This window comes from Paralichthys olivaceus, chromosome 1 (assembly GCF_024713975.1).
Source record: "Paralichthys olivaceus isolate ysfri-2021 chromosome 1, ASM2471397v2, whole genome shotgun sequence".
Taxonomy (NCBI): Eukaryota; Metazoa; Chordata; class Actinopteri; order Pleuronectiformes; family Paralichthyidae; genus Paralichthys; species Paralichthys olivaceus.
The window spans coordinates 1318563-1341484 of record NC_091093.1 but is presented as its reverse complement, the minus strand read 5'-3'; the positions used below and the strand labels follow the sequence as shown (position 1 = coordinate 1341484).

Here is a 22922-nt window from a genome sequence, read left to right as displayed (position 1 = left end):
AAAAATGGGATTTGTGCAGTTCAGAAAGGAGAGCATGGTTTTTCAGTCCCCATGCACGTACAAAATAAAACCTGGGGCCGAGTACAGAAGGTTCAGTGTGAGTTGGAGGACTCCAAGGAGTACTCCAAAATGGCATTAAGAAGTGGATTGATTTTTTAGACATTGTGAACACATCCGCTCTTTACAATATTGTGTAGACATAGCAACAGAAGATTGCCTCAGAGAAGAAGTACTGGCAGAAATGGTGCACTTAAAGTTTTTGGGTGATTCCAAAAAGTCAACCTGTGTCAGAAGGCAAAAATATGCACAGGTAGCACATGTCCCTCTCTGTGTTGAGGTGTCCTTTGAGGAAAGCTCAATGCAATTTTGTTTTTCAGTCTATGAGCCCAGTATACACTACTACAGTCACCTCAGGAGGATATTTGTCACTTACAATTCATCAGCAAACACATGGCATTGCCCTTGTGCCAAACCAAGGATGTCATGTGTCCACAAAAATATAAGCAAATGGCATTTATTTCAAAAGAACCAGGATTTTTTCAGAACAGAACAAACCAGCACCAGTACACCAAAAAAGCATCAAGATACTGTCTATCCACCATCAGCAGAAGTCTTTAAAGGACTGGTAGAGTATATATACAGACATAAAAATCTTCCAGCTGACCTGCCAGATGATGTTGTAAAACCAAGAGCACTCACAGACTATGTCACAGAATTGCATCCAGCAGAGACAGTTTGTGCACTCTGTCCAGGACCTGTAAATCTTGAGAAGTCAGCAAGGATCTCCAGAAGAGCCAGAATAATCACCATGAATGGGGTAATTGAAAGTAAGTAATTTGTGTTTTGTCTGCTATTATGGAAGTTTGTAGAGAATGTAGCGCAGTCCTGATGATATATTCATGATTTAGTTACACCAGATGTATCAACCTATTTCCGGCGATGTCCAGTGTGTCACATGACCTATAGATACCAGGAATGGCAGGACGGTCTACATAACTTCCATGACCATACTGTATTGACCCTTGAGCTGTGTATATACCTGAGACTTAACCTACAGGTATGTACACTATATTTTTTATGACAAATACTTAAATATGTGTGTGGGTATATTTGTCTGCATTAATCTTGCATAACATGTTTTTTTGTTTTGTTTTTGCCACTTCTGTAGAACAACGTCTCAGTATCTAAGGTATTAAATGCACTTGAAGGCTTAAGGAAGGCGAAAATTCCTGCCAGAGATACAGTTCTGCCCGCCTACTGCCACTTTGAGGCATTGACAAGCCATGATTACTCTTTTTCTTGTGTTTGCTGTGGCTACTATCCTCCAGTAGTTGTCATGGACCTACACAAAAAAGGAGTATTCAACTTCCCTGGTAAGTTAGTGTCTTGTGTGTTGGGAAAGAGTTATATCATTGTATATTCCAAACTTGTTAAATTAATTACTTTGTTCAGTGAGTGACATTAAAGATGCCCCAGAGAACTTCACTGGTGAAGTTAACATTGAAGAGTTCTGGGACTCTGTACAGCTGGAGATGATTTCTCGTGGCTTTGTCCAGAGTATGTACATATTCACTTTTCCGTAAATTAGTAATTACCCTCACTAAATGATGCTATGCACTTTAGCATATTAAGTATGTCTTGTGTACTTTTCACAGGTCGTGCTAAGAACAGCTTCAGTGTAAGACCTAGTTTTGAGTACTAGGGCCCATGGATTGGAAAGAATACACGTCAATCTGAGATGGCGTTAAACACAGAATTTGAAAAAGCATCCTCTGCTAAGTCCTCCACTGAAGCTGAAGTCAGCATGGTGTCAGAGGACCACCTGGTGGATGAGCTCATGAAGCAGAAGGTACAGTTGTTGTCTATATGTATAGACAACAACTGTACTGTTTGTTTGAGTTGCATTGTGCAGTAACATCTTTCTTGTCTGTATTTCAAAAGGTTTCAACTGTGCATAAGCTGTGCAAGGCCTGTAATTTGGATGTGAAGGGATCGCGGATGGATCTGATTCTTAGACTCAGGCAGGAGATGAAGACACAACACTCATACGACAAGATATTCAAGAAAATCTGGGTATTATCTGGCAAGGTTAGATTTAACTGCATGATAACTACCTAAGATTAGCTACTTGCATGTTTACTATTAAACTTTTTTTTTCAATTTATCATTGAAGGTGGGTGGTCAGTGATTCTCTGCCCACATGGTGTGGTGTACAGCTTGAAGTTTAACCTGCGTGCAGAGTCTCCAAGAGATTTTGCTGACCTCCTTCTATCCTGGAAACACCTGCCAAATGTCACTGTTTATGACTTTGCTCGGGGTCTGGCAACTCATGTCAACCTACGTTGGCCAACTGTGATACCTTTCAAGCCACATGAAGGGAGATTGGCTACATCGACACCACAGAACATCACAGCAGCTCAGCAGAACAAACTCAAGATCTCCCTACCATGGCTGACTGAAATGTTGCAGAATCCTGATAAAGATGGGCATCCATGCACTGGTTCCCCAGACGACTATGTCTTGTATGACAGATTCCATGAGGCCAATACCAAAGACCCACAGGAAGTGTTAAGGAGGATCAACCTGGTTCCAGAACTTCAGGGTTCATTGAATAGCCAGGTGGCCAAGCAACTTTTTTCATGTATGCGCAAAAACAACTACTTCCTCAATAACATGGCACCTTCAACACACGTTTTTTTGATGAGAAACCTAATACATCACAGAAACAACAAAACGAATGCACAGCTTTTGGAAAAGCAACTACAGAGAGGACGCGAGTCACATCGTTTGCAAGACATCACACTGGACAAATTTGGACAAGCAGTGTTTGGTAAAAACTAATTTAAAGAGATATGTTTTGTTTTGTAGTAGTAATTTGAAATATAATGCTTATGTTGCCTGATAATGATTTCTTAAACCTCAGGACCCCCAGCACCTGATATGCCTGCAGGGCATCATCCTGCAGTCTCTGGACCACCTCAGCAGCTACATGGGCTCCTCACTGACCCAAACACAGGTACGTAGTAGGTTTAAAAAAAACACAAAGTAGTACTGCCAAGATTTTAGGTTTTAATTCCCTTTAATAGACACTAATGCCTATGGACCACATTGTGAAATGATCACAAAATGTGAGAATGTGAGACCATGCAGAGCATCATGGACCTTCAAGCTTCATCCTGCCCAAGAGCAGCTGGTATGTATTCTTGAGGAAAGAAAGAGCTGTGTGATATATTAGATAGATATGTGCTTCTCATCTTGAAGCCCTACCACCCATGTTCCTATATTATAATTTTAAATATTATGCTTGTTATGATATTGTTTTTTTCTTCAACAATCATCAGCTTAAATACATATTGGACACTGAAAACCCAGCAGGCGAGCTCATTGTAAAAACAAGAAAAGGTTGCCTGACCCGAACTGACTTCTGGGGGCTTGGATTGAAGAAGGAAATGGAATCAACCATGAGTTAACATTTGAACCTATTTAATTGTGAGCTAATTATGTTTGTATATCATTGCTACTCTTTGTTTTTTGTTTGGTTTGCAGATAGGAAATGGGTGCTTTGAAGTTATTGAGAAAATTGCTCAATCATAGGTATAAGACATAAATATTATTTTCGGAATATGCTCTTCATTTTTATATAATATGGGTATTTGCTCACATTTGAAATGTATTCTATAAAAATGGAAAACCATTTTTATGGCTGACCTCTATGTTGTACCAACCTGGCGAAAACCAACATTGTGTGATCCACTTGCAAGCTTACCTGTAAGTGCAACTTGTGCTACTGATTTTTATTCAAATTATATTTCATATGTATTTTACCAGTTTGCTTTTAAACCTTTCCTTTGTATTAGAATGATGCTTGAATCAGAGATGCCATTGTCATTCCTGTGTGGAAACCTGGGCATTTCCTGCTCTCTGTAAGTACTGATGCTTATTATAACTGGTGGTTTGCATGTCACAGAAAACTTATATCAAATGTTAACAAAAGTATCTTCATTTTCTATAACAGTACTGTTGTTGTGTTGTATTGTGTTGTATTGTGTTGTGTTGTGTTGTGCTGTCCTTTCACACATTGTTGAGTTCAAATATCACTAACTGCAATTACAGGTTTTGAAACCAACAAAGAGAGAAATAGTCTTTCTTGACTCAAAATGTACTCAAGCACCTTTAAGATTTGGTGATAAGGAGATGAGGGGACTGCTGAGGTCACTAACAAACACTTTTTTTTGTGTGTGCTTTTTAGAGTTCATGTTCCAAAGCTGTTCTAAAGAGTTCAGTCTTTTGTTTTTTAACCAGATCATATTCAGATCTGTTTGACAGCCTTTTTATAGTGCAATATAAGTGTAATTGTAGTTTTGTGTATCATATCATGGTTAGACATTTTATATTAGTTTTACAGATCTAACATGATGACCTACCAACATTAGCATTTCATACAACTGAGTCAAGAAACTGGCACCATAAAAAGCCTGTTGAAATGATGTGTGGAGTGTGACTGCATGGAAAGGGATGCATGGAAAGGGATGCATGGATGGTTTGTACCGAATCGTAACCAGTGATGCATGTTCATGAAAAGAGCCCATATTGATAATTTTAATGACTATTATTTATCTTTAATGCAACTGTCTTTTAGAAACCTTTCCCAGTCACTAAATCCTGTCAACTGGACAGAGAAAACTGGATTACAAATTCAGGTAAGAGTATAAAGTATGTATAATATATGTATATATTAATAGTTGAATACTTTAATACTGTAAAATAATAATTACATAACTGACTTCTCTCTGATATCTAGGGTTTTCCACGACAACCATACGGGATTGACTGTGGCATCTTCATGTTGATGGTAGTAGACATCATTTGTTATATGTTAATTATTTGTGTAATTCTGTGTGCGTTAAAGATATCAGCATTAAATTAAAATGACTATGTTTTATTCCTAGAATGCCCTTTACACCACACTGGATGCTCCCTATGACTTTTCTATTGTAAATTGATTCATGCAATCAAAGTAAGCTAAAAATTACAACAACAAAACATTTATTATGACAGTGTGAGGTTTTTTGTTGTTGTTGATCTTCATTTTGCAGATGGACATGCCACTTTTGGCGCAGTGGTGGTGTATCATCCTTCTGGAAAATTTTGACCTTGGAAGGTGAGACCGCAAAGATTTTGATATTTGACTTGAAGTTGTTACAAGAAATGTTTATTTATTTCTAATGTTTAATCATTTTTTGAGCCATGGAAAGCTGATCGCTCACTGGACAGATGCATCAAAAGCCCTCCTGCGAGGTGAGGTGCCACCAGTGTTTAGGCTGATGAAAAGGAAGGTTGATGACATAACTGAGGTCAGATTTTAATTTTGTTTGAGTTCCAATTGACTTTTTCTTTTGTTTCAGGCCAGCATTTCCATTTGCCTCTTTTTTCTTTTTTGTACTGCAATTGTGGGGTCACTTTAAAGAATATGTCATTCACAAGATAAGGTCAGACCTGCTATCTGCAATTTAAAAAATGAAGTGTCTAAATAATGCATGATTGGATTGGAAAATTTACATTTGTTGAGCTCTCTAATATGTCTAGGTAGACATATTAGAGGAGGGTACTGATGGGATCTTTTCTTTTTCTTCTTTTTGGAGCTTGTGTTTTGAATATTACAACTGATCATTTTGCTTATCTATATATTTTCAGGAAGAAGAGCAGCAGGCAGAGGTCTCAGTCAGACCTGCGGATGTGGACACACCAGTGGAAGGGGTAAGCTTTTTCACAGTATTTATTGGTCACATACTGTTGGTGCAGCAGCTATGGTACAGACATCTTTCTTTCTGTCTTTTCCATAGGACTCGGTTGAAGATCGGATTCTTCATGATTGCAGGCATGCAGCAGAGTGGGTTCAGGCCAACCAACAACTGTTCTCTGCCAAAGTGGACCTGCCTGATGTTCTATGCATGAGGGAGGAGGAACAGCTTGAGGCTGCTTTACAATATGGGAGGGTGTGGACAGAAGAAGTGGATGAATTTGAAAAGGAAGCAATCCTGGAGCCCTTCAAATTCATGTTTCATGTGGACATTCTGTGAAATAGACCAAAGGAATTATTCGGCCTATTGTGTATGTAGCACAGATGAGTGAGTTGTGTTCGACTATAAAGTTGCTAGAACATACAATGCATGCAGTGGCTTCTTATCCACAATATATATATATCTATTATTTCTTTTTTTAACATACAATGCACAGCTGAAATCATAAATATATGCATAAGACTAGAATCAACACTGGAGTTTAAATAATATGTTCCTCCTAAACTTTATTTTTAGGAAATAACATACCATTTCTCCATCTGGCCCTCTGGTTGATCCCTTAAGAAATGTTTTTTTTTAACAAATAATAAGTCTCTTTTTCACTGTCATCCTCTAAAGCAGAGGTCACTAACAGGCGGACCGCGGTCCGGGTCCGGACCCAGACGCCGTCCTATGCGGACCCAGACCTATAATCAATAAATTACTGAGGGATTCTACATTTTGACGGGGAACTTCTATTTTAACCAGCACAGCTTTCCTAGTCTTTAAGGCATTTGTTTAGCAGACCTTACAGACCAATTGCATGCGAGTTAAGCCATCCCACATGATGCTGCTGAGCCAATCAAATCTGTGTAAACAACAGCGTGACTCTGAATACAGAGATGAGAGGCGAGTGACAGGTGGAAAGGGAAGTTAGCGATAGAGGGAGATGACACGGAGAGACAAGTGAGCCAGAGACCGGGAGAGTAGACGGAGAGACGAGTGAGCAGGAGACAGGGAGAGGACATGGAGAGACGAGTGAGCGGGAGACAGAGAAAAGTAATGGCGCTCTCTAAGAAGAGAAAAGTGGATAGTGAAAATAGAGCTTTCAACCCGGAATGGACAGATTCATCCATGTTCATTCTTCCCACTGGGAGCACAAAACCAGTGTGTCTCATATGTTCAGAGACCGTGGCTCTCATTAAAAGTGCCAATGTGAAACGCCACTATGAGACAAAACACAAAGTTCTTCATCAAACATATCCACTCAAGTCTGAACTGAGGTCACAGAAAATAACCATTCTCAGATCCCAATATGAGCAATCAACCAGGATCCTGACCCATTCATTCACTGCCCAACAACGCGCTAATGAATGTTCCCTCAGAGTTGCTTGGATTTTGGGTCAACACAAAAAGCCATTTACTGATGGAGGGGTTGTCAAAGAGTGCATGAGTGCAGTAGCAGAGACCTTACTTGAGGGAAAACAAAAAGAAGAGCTCTGTGACAAAATTAGGCAAATACCTATGTCGTCATCATCAACCACAAAGAAAGCAGAAATCTTAGCCCAGGATGTGCTAACCCAGCTGGATGAAGCTATCCCTAAGGCATCATGTGTAGGCTTAGCTGTAGATGAGTCCACTGATGTGTCTGACAATGCTCAGCTATTAATTTATGTAAGGTTCTTCAGCAAAGACAAGAATGTGTTCTGTGAAGACCTGTTAGGTGTTACTCCACTTCAGACTAGAACAAGAGGAGAGGACATCTACATGGCAATTAAGATGTTAACAAAGCAAGGAATACAGCCAAAACAAGTAGTTTCAATAACCACAGATGGAGCCCCTGCCATGATAGGAAGAGAGAAAGGAGCTTTAGCAAGGATGAAAGAAGACAATCCCGACCTCATCAATCTGTCCTGTGCTCCACCCTGTCTGATGAGCACGCTGAGGTGATGAACACAGTGATGAAAATGATAAATTTTCTCATGGCATCCTCTTCCTATCAGCATCGCTTGCTCGGGGAATTCCTGAGAGAAGTTGAGGCAAACGCTGATGATCTTTTACTTCACAACAATGTGAGATGGCTCAGCAAAGGCAGGGTGTTGGAGCGCTTTTGGTCCATCAGAAGGGAAGTAGCAACTTTCTTAGCAGAGCTGAGTAGTCAGAGGGCAACACAGTTTTCTCTCTTTTTAAAAGATGAGAAAAAGATGGATAATGTGGCCTTTTTGGTTGATATCACATCACATCTGAATGAAGTGAATATGAAGCTAGAGGGCAAGGATAATTCAGTTTGTGAACTGATGACAGCTGTCCGCTCCTTTCAGAGGAAACTTGAGGTGTTCAAGGAAGACCTGCAGGGAGACTGTGCACACTTCCCAGTAGTGCAGAGACAGGTTCAGGGACAGAGAGATATGTCTCATTTTGTTGACTTTGTTGATAAGCTAATTGTAAATTTCAGCAAATGTTTTGACAGCTTCAGCTTTGGACAGCAGCTCACCATGTTCATTCAGAACCCATTTCTCATCACAGATGTCAGGGGTTATCAAAAGAAGTCACACAGCACTTCAGGTGGGTAAATGCTGGGCCTCTCCAGCTGCAATTGATTGATCTGCAAGCAGATATGGCCCTGAAAGAGCAGTTTAGCAGAACTGACCCTGCCACTTTCTGGCTCCAAATGGTCTCTGAGACAGCTTTTCCAGGTTTGAGGAAAGTAGCCCTGTTCATGTTGACCATGTTTGGGTCCACATACAGCTGTGAGGCAGCTTTCTCCACAATTAACATAATTAAAACTAAATATCGTTATAGGCTGTGTGAATGGCCCTGACACCATTTCAGCCCAGATTTAAAGTCCTGGCAGGAGAGGTTAGAGCTCAGTTCTCTCACTGAACAACAGAAAGTTGGGGCTTAAGATATAAGAGGGGAAGAAAGAGAAACTGTAAAACTGTTCAATTGTTAAGATGTGTTTATATTCATTTATTGTAAACATTTCCTAAATTAATCACTTTATTTTTTTATTTCTCTATTTTATTTTTAATTGCAGTCCTTCTTTAATCTAATAAGAGAAAAACATTATTATTATTATTATATGTGTAGTTCAATGTACACATGTATACTTCAATGTATAATTCAAAAGTGACAATAAATATTTTTGAATTGTACTTTGTTTAATTTAACAGTCAGATGCAGATGTTGATACAACTATGAGGCTACTTCAATATATATATATATATCTATATATATATATATATATAGATATATATGTATTATGATGTTCTGGCTTGAGGAAATTTTCTCTAACTGGACCTTTTAAAATTTTTGTTGAATACCCCTGCTCTTAAGCAATGTCATCCATAGGGGGACTCTCAGGGGTGGACTGGGACAAAAATTCAGCCCTGGCATTTTCTGTCCAGACCAGCCCACTACATTATCAGCGGACACCACACAGAAGTCCACAAATCTCGCGGCGTCTTCTCTCATGCATACTACTGTTACCACCTAGCTCAAAGATGGCACCAAGAAGGGAGGCCACACACAAACCTCTCAAGCCAAAAGTCAATTTATTTAACTCCAAATCAGCGTATCCTGTGTCGATGCCACCATTCTGTGAGCAGAGAGGATGTCCAATCCTGCCGTCTGAAGGTATTTAGACAATGGAAAGGTATGTTCAAATATGGAGGAAGATTTGAGCCGTCAAGATCGTCTCACACTTGAACAATGACTCTGCATATCCTCCATGACATGGACACATGGTTTCACTGTTGCCTGTTTCTGTATAGCTGATAATGTCAACAGCACATCAACATACAGCCCATCTTCCGGCTTTCCAAAGGAGCCAAACACCTTCTTCAGTGCCTCATGCTTGGCACACCAGCGTGTCTCGCCAATAGGAGCAAGGCATTTACGTCTTTTGTTTCTGCCTGACTCTTCCCGCACATTCATTCTTTGATATGACTCTTTGATGAATACCGCAATGCCATTGAGGAGCGCAAACAGGGACCCACTCTCAATAACAATCTGGATTGTGTTTGCAAGCACCAGATTTAGTACATGTGCGTAACACCATACATGCACCTGGTTTGGAGATTGTGCAGACAGCAGTGAGGAGAATCCTTTGTATTGGCCTTGCATGTTTGATGCCCCATCAGTCGCATTTCCAATGCACATGGTCTTGCTGAGGCCCATTTTGTCCAGTACTTCTGACAGCATGTCAACAAAGGCCTGTCCAGTGGATGAACTGCACTTCAGCACTGCAACAAGCCTCTCATGAACAACATCACTAACATACCTCACAATTATAGAGCATTGATCCTGAGAGGTTATGTCCTGTGTGGTGTCCAGTTGAACTGAAAGCATTCCTGCTTTCTTGATATCACTGGAGATGTTTTCTTGAATCAGATGGTGAATTGCATCCATCACTGAGTTGACTGTGGTTTTGGAGAGTAAAGTTACAAGGGAGCCTCTGCCTCTTGTGCCACCAGACAAATGCAACTTTTTGCTGTTCTCAATGCAGCTGTTCAGGTGCTCTTTTAAACAGAAATCATACTTCCCCAGTAGAAGTATGAGTTCCAAAAAATTACCATGATCAACTGTGTGGTCTTCCAGGGTATATGCTGCCTCATTTTCTGACCTCCTGTATGCAAGCCCCCTCTTCCCAAGAACCTTGATGACATCTATGATGCGCTCTAAAACCTGCCACCTCTTTCTGACCTGCTCTCTGTGCGCCGACATCTGACTGCCACCAAACACACTGCTGATATCAGCACTGGTGGATTTCAAGAGGTAAGCTTCAGCACAGTTTCTGTGTGCACTGCTTCTCTCGAGCTCCTCTGTGCGCTGGTGTATATGCCTCCAATGCCATGCAAATGAAACAATACAGCATGTGACGCTCTGGACAGTACGTCAGCCACTTTCTACTGGTGCCGTCTCTGCTACAGAATACTTTCTGCACCACAGGATTACTACTTTTTTGCTGAGGGTGATAGTTTAAAAATGACTGGAGATTTTTCTGATCAGGTTGTGAAAAAAAATCAGTTATTTGGCTGACACACTCCTCACTCTCTACAGCTGTTTCCCTCTCATGTTATTCTGTCTTTGGGCTGACACACTCCTCACTCTCTACAGCTGTTTCCCTCTCAGGTGATCCTGTCTTTGGGCTGACACACTTTATCATTGGATGGGGAAACTCAAAACCACAGAATCATGTACAAGAAATTCTCACAAAAAATAAGTACACCACATTCATATTTTTTTTTTCTTTGCTTCACAACATTAACAGTGCATTGACTTTTCACAAAGTAGTGACAGGCAGCTCAGGGCACGTGACAAATGAACGATCCGAATGACGAATGAACGAACAAACAAACAAACAAACGTACTGTTCAGCCTGAGCTGCCTGTCACGTGACAAATGAATGAGAGACCGATCCGTATGAATGAACTGTTGTGCTTACTGCTCGTCACACAGCCTGAGTGGCCTGGCTAGCTTATGCAGCGTTTTCTACTTTGTTTTGGACATGTCTCAAAAATGTAGCCGAGCCAGCCCCAGGCTAACGTTACTTACCATGTCTGCCTCCACTCACTCATCATTGTCGAGTCCTCCTCGCTCGTGCTGGTGAACCTGGCACCAAATAGGTCCATCAGTTTGGCACATTTAGCAGCCTCCACCTCCAGAGACTTCAGCTTTTTTTCCCGATGCTTCTCAGCGCCACCCGGGCATTTTTTACTCTTATTATCCAATTTAAGTTTCTGTCTCAGCAGCAGCCGGTCCCGCGACTCCCCCTGCCAATGTCATGAGGTCCCGCCCCACCCTGGTTTGTGTTGTGATTGACAGCACTGTCAGGGCTTTCTGAGCCTGTCAGCCCATGATTGATTGACAATGACAAAAAAATAGGCCAATAATATGTGTCGATGCTGGCAACACACTGCAATTGGCCGGCCCAATTGGAGGGAATTTAGAGAGGAAGAAGAGAAAAAAAAAAAAAAAAACATAGCGGACCAGACCGGCCCACATTGGGTCAACAGACAATGCCCGGTATGCCAGATGGCCAGTCCACCCCTGGGGACTCTTTACCCACTCATCAAGACCTTGATAATCATAGTACCTTGTAACCGCACAGCTGCAGCAATGTCTGCTCTTACTCATGTCCGGGGTGCTTGAATAACAGACCTTGTAGTTTTCTTAACTATCATCTTGATAATTGAAACCAAACATGAACAGAGGAGGATGAGCAGGAGAAGTGTGACAACAAGGGTAGTTAAGAATTTGACCAGCCCAGACCCCAATGACCCAAAGACACCTGAAAAGTTCCAAAAAGTGAAACCATGATTATCATGTAATTCTTTGATGCCTCGTGCTGTGTCATGTACCATGTCTAGTACTTCAGCTGTTGCGTCAGAGATGTAGGAGCAACATTCAGTACCTATACATGTACAGGTTCCCCTTGTGCTGCCAACAGGAATTGAATTGAATTTGAATTTGAAATTTGAGTTAGTGCCAAACCATGGTTGCACATAGACTAAAGCCTCAACCAGAATACTGGAAGAATATGGCTGGGGAACACACACCTGGTGTTCAGAAGGTTTTGAATAATTTGTCTGAGCCAGTATTATTTGGACTCTATAATTGAAGCCTAGCTCAACGTACATTTGCATATGAGTGATGTGGAGCAGTGTGGTGTAATTAAATCAGCTCGGCAGATATTGGTCACCTTCTTTAAAAAGATGCATTGGTTCCACTCCCGGTTTGGGGAGCCTATCAGCCACCTGTAAGTGAAATTTTCTCAAAATCTCAGTTAACTTATTTACATAGTCAATCATGAACTCATCTGTCCAAAGCAGGGTAGTTTTGTTTGGTTTCAGAGGGGGACATTGGTCTCCCCATTAACACCTCATGAGGACTTAGTCCTGTTGTCGCACTTGGTGCACTTCGAATAGAGTACAGCACAATAGGCAGTGCGTCAGGCCATTTTGGACCCGTCACCATCACAGTATTGGTCAATATCTCTTTGATAGTTAAGTTCATTCTTTCAACTTGACCTGAACTCTGTGGGTGATAAGAAACATGTAACTGCCATTTAAATCCTAAGATAGCTAACAGACCTTGAGTGATTTTTGACACAAAAGCTGGACCTCTGTCACTATCTATTTCCTATGGTACTCCGTACCTAGGGATCAGATCTTTTCGCAGACATTTCACAACTGTTCTTGCATCTTCTTTTCATGTTGCAAAAACTTCCACCCATTTCGAGAAGTGATCTGTTATGACTAACAAATATTTGTAGCCTTGACAACTTTGGCATTTGTACAAAGTCTATTTGCAAATTTACAAAAGGCCCTGATAGAGGTTCTAAATGCACATTTTTGACTGTGCTATTCTTCTTTCTGGTCCGTTGGTATATCATACAACTATCCACAAGTGTTTGGGAGACTTTTGTAATGCCAGGCACAAACCATTGCGAGCGAATAACGTCATTTATTACCCCTCTTCCGACATGTTCTAGTCCATGAGCAACGTGTGCCAGCACATGTAGGAGAGCTCTAGGGCAAACAGGTCGACCATCAGGGTGGAGCCACAAACCAGGCTCTGCATTAACTGCACAACCTTTAATATTTCACTCCGTCATCAGTGTGATTTTGCATTTTCACGACATCATTAGTGGAAGGTGCTGGAATCGGATTGTTGGGTCATGTTGAGGCACATTGGTCTACCATAGAGGAAGAGGAAACCGCGGCCTGTTTGGCTGCAGCGTCAGCCATTGTATTTCCTTGTGAAACAGAATCAGTTTTGTTAGTGTGAGCAGCACATTTAACAATTACAAGCTGCTTTTTAGTGTGGACAGACCACAAGAACCTGGAGTTCATCAAGAAATCTAAAAGACTTAATTTCTTGTCAGGCCAGATGGACTCTGTGAGATTTCCAAGCTCACAGTGACGGTAATTAATTAATTATTTTAATGTTATGCGGCGCTGCAAGCGCAACTCCACTTACACGAGTAGGGAACTCACAAATAAAACATTTCACATTAAGATCAGTGGTGGTCAGTCGTCACTCAGTCACATTATAATCTAATTTTACAGCTGCAGCAGTAGATTGAAAAAGCGTTTCCTACCTGTGTGCTGCTCAAATGTATATTCCATTTAGTTCAGGGCAGGCTGCATGGTCAGCGTCTTTTAGTTGATTTAGTGACAGTCCAATCAAAAAGGTAGTTTTGGTAAACACACACAAGACCCACATGATCTAGGAAGCTAGAAAAAAGCGTGGCTTGATGATGGCAGACTCCGAACCAGAGGAAGATTTACCCGCGGGCCCAGTTGACCCAGTGTCCCCTACTTCACCACCTCTTTATCCTCCGGCTAAGGGACTCCGTTAATTTGTTTGGGAGTTTTTTAGCTACCCAAAACAACCGGATGGTTAGAGAGAGATTATGGTGGTTTACAGACAGACACACACATACATTTTGCTTAAATAAAGCACTGTTTTTCTTCTAAGAATGATACTTGTCTGTTTTGTTGGTTATTTCATGGCCCCTAGTACCAAAAATATCTTTAAAAAAATAAAATACCGTCACCGTGAAATACTGTGGTATACTGTACTAACATCGTCACCGTACCGTACTGTAAAATCCCATACCGTTACATCCCTAGACCAGGCTCACAGAATACTAAACCTGATGCTCTGTCCGGCTTATATGACTCTGAACCTATTGCAAAAGAACCTGAAACAATCCTCCCACTGAACTGTGTGGCTGGAGTGGTTTCTTGGCAGATAAAATTGGATGTGAAGCAGGCTAATGCTGTTAGTCCGTCACCTGTGTCATTACGGTCAAAGGTAATCCACTGGGCTCACACATCCATGCTCACATGACATCCAGGTGTCAAGCGGACTATGAATGTGATCAAGCAGTGGTTCTGCCATGGAAAAGGCTGTCGCTGAATTTGTGGCGGCCTGTCCAGTATGTTCTCGAAATAAGACCTCGCCTCGGGCCCCTATGGGGCTCCTTCACCCGCTGCCTGTTCCACAAGGACCATGGTCCCACACCTCTGTGGATTTTGTATGACTGTCACCTTCCCGAGGTAACACGAGCATCCTGACAGTGGTTGACCGCTTCTCAAAAATGGCACATTTCATTTCACTGGTTCGTTTCACAAGTTTACCTCTGCTAAAGAGACAGCAGAGGTCATGATGAATCATGTTTTCAGGATCCATGGTTTCCCCAGTGATAGCGTTTCAGACAGAGGACCACAGTTTGTCTCATGTTTCTGGAAGGAGTTTTGCCAGCTCCTCTCTGCCACCATCAGCATGTCCTCTGGCTACGTTTTATTGCTATGTCACACCTTGTTAAGCCCTATGACATTGTGATTTGTTAATATGGGTTATACTAATAACATTTTATTGATTAATTGATTGATTACATGGCCAATCAATGTATTGTATAGACTAAAAGTAAACAAGTTGATAAAGAAAGGATAACTGAAAACATTTACTGAATAAATCATGGTGTGCTGTAGAAGTTATGTGACAGATTTTCATTTTGCTTTGTTGGTTTTTATCATATTAAAGATACAATGTTTCTTCTGGCTGTTTTGTTTTTACTATTCCATTGAGAAGAAAAAAGATCTCTGGTTATACTTGCAGACAAATAATGACAAACTCAAAACATAATGTGAAATCTTATGTGTTGCAGCCATAGACTGTATATAAAGATGGATGTAGTGTCTGTGATGTCACCCGTTGGTTTCTGAAGAGTGAAAATGAGGCCCGTAGTGGGTTTGACTCAGCGCCATCTTGCCGGGCCTGACTCCTCCTAGTTCCTGGCTAACCCATAAATGGGCAAAGAGGAGGCGCGCGAGTGGACGCTAGGTGGGCTGAGTGAACCGAACAGAGGTAAGTTACCCTGAAATTATACAACAACAAAACAGATTGATTCATCTATTATCATAATCATACTACATATACTTATATGCCTCAAGTGGTTTTTAATGTTATTGTGGTAATTTACCATTTATTTAACACGTCTAATGAACAGTTTGAAGCAAGTTAACTATCTTTAGTAAAGGGTTGTGTTTTGTCATTTGATTTTAATTTTAATGAGTTAATATTAATAAGCTGCATGTGTAAGTTGCATGTGATGACTATGTTTCACAAATGTTCTGATACAGGCTCGTATAACCACCATTACTATCACAACCTATTTTTTTAGTCTGTTATGGAATTCACAGTGAATTAGACTCAGTGCAGATATGTAATTATATGATAGTTTAGATGTGATTATAATCTCCACACACCACTGTTGTAAACAGTGCTCATATTTATTATATATTTATCTGTTTTCACACTGAGAGAAATTGAGGAACTTGATGTGGACTGTTATCAACAGCACTGTGGGAGGTTATCACCTTGAATATTACAGATATGGTAGAAAGACATTTTATATGTACATATATATTTTATTTGTACAATGGCTGAAATCTGTGGTGCGTCCACCAGATGAACACAGAATAAACTAAGTACCAGTCTTAGCTGCCTCACACAGCTGATATTACATGTGTCAAAAGTATGGTAATTATTGTATTGTACAGTATCTGTAAATAATCGTGTTTCTCCTCTGTTCCTTAATTTCTCCAGATGTGACAATGATTTCAGCATAAAATATCCTTTAACATGACTTTTTCATGAAGCACCCCAACACATATTGTCCCCAGACCCACTGTGGCAGCAGCAACATGGTGGAGATCGGCAGCTTCAGGCTGGTCAACATGATATTAATATTGAGTCAATTTCTATATCCATTATGGTTGGTAAAATTAACACTGTTATCACAACAATGTTCATCTTTTACTTTCTGATTTGATAAACTTTAGATAAAAACAGTGTTTTCTTTTCTTTTTTGCCATAAGAGACAGAACACGGTCAGCACAGCTGTGTCCCTCAGGTTCGTCCGTCCCTAATAAAATGACAGGAAACATAAAAGTATGGCATTATTGCAGAGATAAGTGTTACTTTCAAACAAAGTGTGTCCTTATATTCTGTGGATATTCAATTATGTATATGAATATGGTTTGGGATTAAACAGTGTACTACCAAGACAATGAATGTGCAGTATGGAGTTATTTCACATTAAAGGTATTGCATATTGTGGGAAACTCGGCCCACTCCGGGGAATGACGGGAGGAGAGAATGGCTTGCGTAAAGTCTTTTATTTATGTTGCCTTCCTTGGCAACCCACACACACATATATATGTCTATCGATATCTCTCTTTATCTTGGTGGGTCTTTAAACCCACTCACGCACGCACACGTCCGCCGCTCTCCAGGTCTCAGGACGCCAGCCTACTACAAGAGGCAGAACCAGGTTACAAGCATGCTTTTATTGATTGCCCTGATTACCTGATTCTGCCCAGCTGTCGGATCACCGGCTGAGCCACTCCTCCCTGTTGTCCAGCAGTTGGCGCCCTAACCATACCCCACCGCCACATACCCCCACCGCCCGACTCAGGCCGGGATCCCGCCGGCCGCAAGCCCACCCCCCCCCTCCGCCGAGAGGAAGAGGAAGTCGGCCACGACCATCCGGGTACCCGGCCTGTGGATCACCTTGAAGTTGAACGGCTGCAAAGCCAGATACCAGCGAGTGATCCGCGCGTTGGCATCCTTCATGCGGTGGAGCCACTGGAGCGGGGCATGGTCCGACCAGAGGGTGAAAGGGCGCCCCAGGAGATAATAGCGGAGGGCCCCGACCGCCCACCGAATGGCGAGGCACTCCTTTTCCACCGTACTGTAACTCTTCTCCCGCTGAACCAGCTTTCTGCTAATATACAGTACGGGGCGGTCGGTCCCCTCCACCTCCTGGGACAAAACGGCCCCCAGCCCACTTTTCGAGGCGTCCGTCTGCAGGACAAAAGGGAGAGAAAAGTTAGGAGTATACAGCAGTGGCTTACCACAGAGGGCTAGCTTAACCCTCTCAAACGCCAGCTGACACTGCTCCGTCCACTGGACCGGATCTGAGGCACCCTTTCGGGTCAGGTCGGTCAGGGGGCTGGCCAGCTCTGAAAAGGCTGGAATAAAGCGTCTGTAGTAACCGGCCAGACCCAAAAACCTCCTGACCTCTTTTTTCGTCTTGGGCGCCGGGCAGGCCGCAACCGCTGCGGTCTTCTCTACCTGCGGCCGCACCTGTCCGCCCCCCAAGCGGTACCCCAGATACCGTACCTCCCTCCGTCCCACCGCACACTTCTTCGGGTTGGCCGTGAGCCCGCCCACCTCAGGGACTCGAGCACCACCCCCACCTGCCGCATATGCTGCTCCCAGGTCTCACTATAAATGATCACATCATCCAAGTAGGCTGCAGCATATGCGAAGTGTGGCCGCAGAACCCGGTCCATGAGGCGTTGAAATGTGGCTGGGGCCCCAAACAACCCGAACGGAAGTGTGACAAACTGGTACAAACTGTACGGAGTGGAGAAGGCCGTTTTTTCCTTGGACTCTGGAGACAAGGGGATCTGCCAGTAGCCCTTGGTCAAATCCAGTGTCGTGAAAAAGCGAGCCGTGCCTAGCCGGTCCAGGAGTTCGTCGACCCAGGGCATTGGATAGGCATCAAACTTGGACACCGCATTCACCCTCCGATAATCCACACAGAACCGTATTGACCCATCGGTCTTGCGCGCAAGCACCACGGGGCAACACCAGTCACTGTGGGATTCTTCTATTACCCCCATCTCCAGCATGGCCTGAAGCTCCGTCTGCACAATTTTCCGCTTGTGCTCCGGCAAACGATAGGACCGTGAACGCACCGTCATGCCCGGGGGGGTCTCTATGTGGTGGTGTATGAGCGTAGTGCGTCCTGGCAAGGGGGAGAACACATCGGCAAACCGCCGCTGCACTCTCGCAACCTCTGCTCTCTGGCTTGGCGAGAGATGGTCGTCATAACTGACCGGGGCAGAATAATCCGGTTTTGATACCTCCGGTCCCAACTCATCTCTCTCGATCACCGTGGTAGCCAGAGAAACAGAGGCCACCTCTCTCCACTTTTTAAGGAGGTTGAGGTGGTAGATCTGTGTTGCCCCACCCCTGTCAGACCGCACTACTTCATAGTCTACCTCCCCCACTCGTCGTGTGACCACAAAGGGCCCTTGCCACTTGGCGAGTAATTTGGAGGTAGAGGAGGGGAGCAATACAAGGACTTTATCTCCCGGATCAAATGTTCTTAGTTTCGTCCCTCTGTTATACAGGCGCTGCTGACGTTGCTGGGCCTGGAGCAAATTCTCCCGTGATAATACCCCAAGTGAATGGAGTTTTGCTCGCAGGTCCAGCACGTACTGAATCTCGTTTTTGGAAGCGCTCAGACCCGTCTCCCAGTCTTCTTTTACCAGGTCCAAGACGCCCCGAGGTTTCCGGCCAAACAACAGTTCAAATAGAGAAAATCCTGTGGAGGACTGGGGAACCTCCCGCACTGCAAATAACAGAGGGTCTAACCATTTATCCCAATTGCGGCTATCCTCGTGCACGAACTTACGAATCATGTTCTTTAGTGTCTTGTTAAACCGCTCCACCAGCCCGTCGGTCTGTGGGTGGTAAACACTAGTCCGGATTGAATGGACGCCCAGCAATTCATACAGCTCGCGTAGTGTACGTGACATAAAGGAGGTGCCCTGATCCGTCAGGATTTCTTTCGGAATCCCGACACGGGAGATAACCTGAAACAGTGCCTGCGCCACGCTCTTCGCGGAGATGGTCCGCAGCGGCACTGCCTCGGGATATCGCATTGCGTAATCCACTAGAACCAACACAAAGCGATGTCCCCGTGCACTCCGGTCTAATGGCCCGATGAGGTCCATGCCAATTCTCTCGAAAGGTACCTCAATCAGTGGAAGAGGGTGCAACGGCGCTTTTGGTGTGGCCGGCGGGTTAACCAGCTGACATTCGCGACAAGACGCGCACCACCGACTCACGTCCGCGCGAATGCCCGGCCAATAAAAGCGGGCCATTATCCGGTTCAGTGACTTCTCACACCCTAGGTGCCCGGACATGGGGTTATAGTGAGCCGCCTGGAAAACCATTTCCCGACGGCTTTTCGGCACCAACAACTGGGTGATTTCTTCTCCTGTCTGTGTGTCACGGCTCACACGATACAACCTGTCCCTAATGATCGAAAAGTGTGGGTGAGAGTGTGCTGCGTTCGGAGAAACAGCGGAGCCGTCAATACTCACCACCTGGTCGAAAGCGTGGCGGAGGGTCTCGTCCCGAGACTGTTGGAGTGGAAAATCGTCCATGGGGCTCACCGGTGGGATTAGAGGAGCCTCCGGGCGAGGCTCCGCTACTCCCGCCGCCCCCCCGACAGTCTCGGGCTCCGTTTCCCCAGTGAGCACCGCACACAACTCACATTTCCCTACCGCACGTGAACGCACCCCCCCCGCCGCTCTCGCCTGTCCCCGGAACCCCGGCCAATCGGTGCCCAAAATCAGGGGGTGCGTGAGACGGGGACTAACCCCTGCCTCGACCCTATGTTTTTTTCCCTTATATGAAATTAGCAGAGTCACCACTGGGTATTCGTGAATATCCCCATGCACACACCTCACCTTCACCCACGATGCCTCCATCAATGCCCCCGTTCGAACCAAGCGCTGGTGGATCATCGTCTGATTACAGCCCGTGTCCAGCAGAGCTTGGTGTGTACCCCCCCCCATACATACCGGTATATGGTACGTCTCTCCCGGGCCGTGGGAAGAGGCTGGCGGCACGGCCACCCCGACCCGCTGCCCCACCTCCATCAGCGGGCACTCCCGTCGGAAGTGGCCCGACTGGCCGCACCGCCAGCACTCCTGCCCCGGCGTTTGAGGAGCCCCCCATGGTGCCGGTCGACCCGACGCGTAGGCTGGGCCCCGAGGAGCAGCCTCTGCTCTCTTGTTCATGGGTCCCGTGGGCGGGGCTGTCCCGCCTGGTGGTGCTGGGGGAACTCGCTGTCTTGGAGCAGGTATGGGGCGACCCGCCGGGATGCACTGCTGCCGGGCTCCACTCGGCTCGCTGTCGGACTTTCTCCGCTTCTCCAGGTCGTGGTTGCGGCTCTGCTGGCCCTCCAGGTGAAGTTTGGTGTCCCGCAGTTCGGCCGTCAGTCGCTGGGTCTGTTCCTTCAGCTGCTGGATGTTTCGCTGGGACTCCTCGTTCTCAGCCTGCAGGTCGCTGATCCTCCTCTCCAGCTGCCGCTTGGTCTGCTGCTCCACCTCCAGCTTGTCGTCGAAACTCCTGCTGCAGTCTCTTCTTGGTGAACTCAATCTCTCTGATGGCTCGCTCATACTTGGTCTGCAGGTCCTTCATGTCCCTCTCCAGACGCAGTCTCTCTGAAGTTTCAGTCTCCAGCAGCTGGGAGGCAGACTCCCCGGTGTTCCGCTCATCCGCCAGCTCTGACGACAGCGCTGTGATCCGGCTCACAAGACGGGCGCTGTTGAGTCTCAGCTCATTCCTCTCCTCCTCCGGCCACCCGCAGGTCTCCGCCGACGGCTGCCGGGAGCTAGTCCCCGGCTCGGGCGGCGGGGTGGCTGGACGCTGGAGCAGCTCCCGCAGGAGAGCCCGGTCCTCCCTCCGTTCTGCCGCGATGTTGGCAAGTGCCTGGGTTTGCTGCCGGTGGAGCGCCGCGGTGCTCTGCTGCCTCGCCGCCAGGCCCTGTATGGCGCGTTCCAGGCTGCTTCTCCCCCCCATGCTCTCCTCTCTCCGTGTCCCTGTTCAGGCGCCACTTGTGGGAAACTCGGCCCACTCCGGGGAATGACGGGAGGAGAGAATGGCTTGCGTAAAGTCTTTTATTTATGTTGCCTTCCTTGGCAACCCACACACACATATATATGTCTATCGATATCTCTCTTTATCTTGGTGGGTCTTTAAACCCACTCACGCACGCACACGTCCGCCGCTCTCCAGGTCTCAGGACGCCAGCCTACTACAAGAGGCAGAACCAGGTTACAAGCATGCTTTTATTGATTGCCCTGATTACCTGATTCTGCCCAGCTGTCGGATCACCGGCTGAGCCACTCCTCCCTGTTGTCCAGCAGTTGGCGCCCTAAACATTCCCCACCGCCACACATATATAATGTAATGCATCATGTGCAATACTTTGCTTCAATTGTTAGTAAGTTATGAAAACAGGTCTATACCTGGAGTCAGTGCTGAAGTGATGACTCAGTGTTCAGTCTTGTTGGAGTCCAGTTCTGTCTCCTCATGTTGGACATCCATGAGTGCAGGATATCTGAGTCACAAGTTCACGTTTCAGTTGATCAAAGTAAATCTGTTCCTGCAGTATGATTATCTAGGTTTGTGGTAATATTAATGAATGTGGTAATAAATAAAGTCCAGCTCAACAAGTTTCACACTGCAGTAACGTTATTTCTGAAACAATAATAAAACCATAGACTGTACATGAATAAAACATTATTACTGAAGTTACTCACAGTAACGTAGTCAAGCCAAATAAGTTGGCGAGCTGAACAACTTATTTACTTTACATAGCGTTAAATATCTTACTTTGTGGAGCTCATTCACTAAACACACAGTCGCCTTCAGTTTAAAAGATTTATCACCATGAACTCTAAGGCTTCTCTCTCTGCCGTGTGGACCGGTTCATGTCAGTTTAATAACTCACGTTGCTCCCGTTAGCATCGCCATTACTGCTGGTATCTTGCATGGAGGTTAGCGGAGCTAAGCCAACCAGCCAGATACAGAGACAATAATACCTGCTCATCACTACACACACATAAAATACAGTACTTTACTCACCACAGACACTGGAGCACAGATGACGCTACTGCAAATAAAGAGGAGAGAGTGATCAGTTTGAGGCGCCGTGCTAGGTGGCAGCCTGTTACAGCAGCCCTGTTATTTTTTCTTGAATTGCATCTTTTTGTCACTTCATTCTTTTAATCTTTCTCAGTAATTGTCCTGTGGATTTAGTGGCTACATGTTGGTTTGCAACTTCTTCTGTTGTTTTTCTGCTTCTTTCCACACTTTTTGTTACGATGGGCACTGCAGAAAGTAGTGAGAGCATTGTTTACTCACGCTACCAGCTGATTGCGCTGAGTGAACCTGTGTTGCTGCCCAGCAAGAGATCTGAAATCCCGTAGGGGCTGCAGAGGAGATGCCAGGGATACAGAGCTGGAACTAAGCGCAGAC

The 22922-nt window shown here is 44.6% G+C and overlaps 1 long non-coding RNA gene across 2 annotated transcripts; it reads left to right on the top strand.

The window, feature by feature from the left end:
- The first annotated feature begins 1522 nt into the window (after positions 1 to 1522).
- LOC138412501 (uncharacterized) lies at positions 1523 to 7423 on the top strand. Of its 2 annotated transcripts, XR_011245796.1 has the most exons (6): positions 1523 to 2830; positions 2924 to 3923; positions 4640 to 4700; positions 4802 to 5354; positions 5695 to 5757; positions 5844 to 7423. It is a non-coding gene; the product is annotated as an uncharacterized lncRNA (long non-coding RNA). The 2 variants fall into 2 exon arrangements; XR_011245323.1 differs by having other exon boundaries at positions 2924 to 5354.
- Positions 7424 to 22922: the final 15499 nt, after the last annotated feature.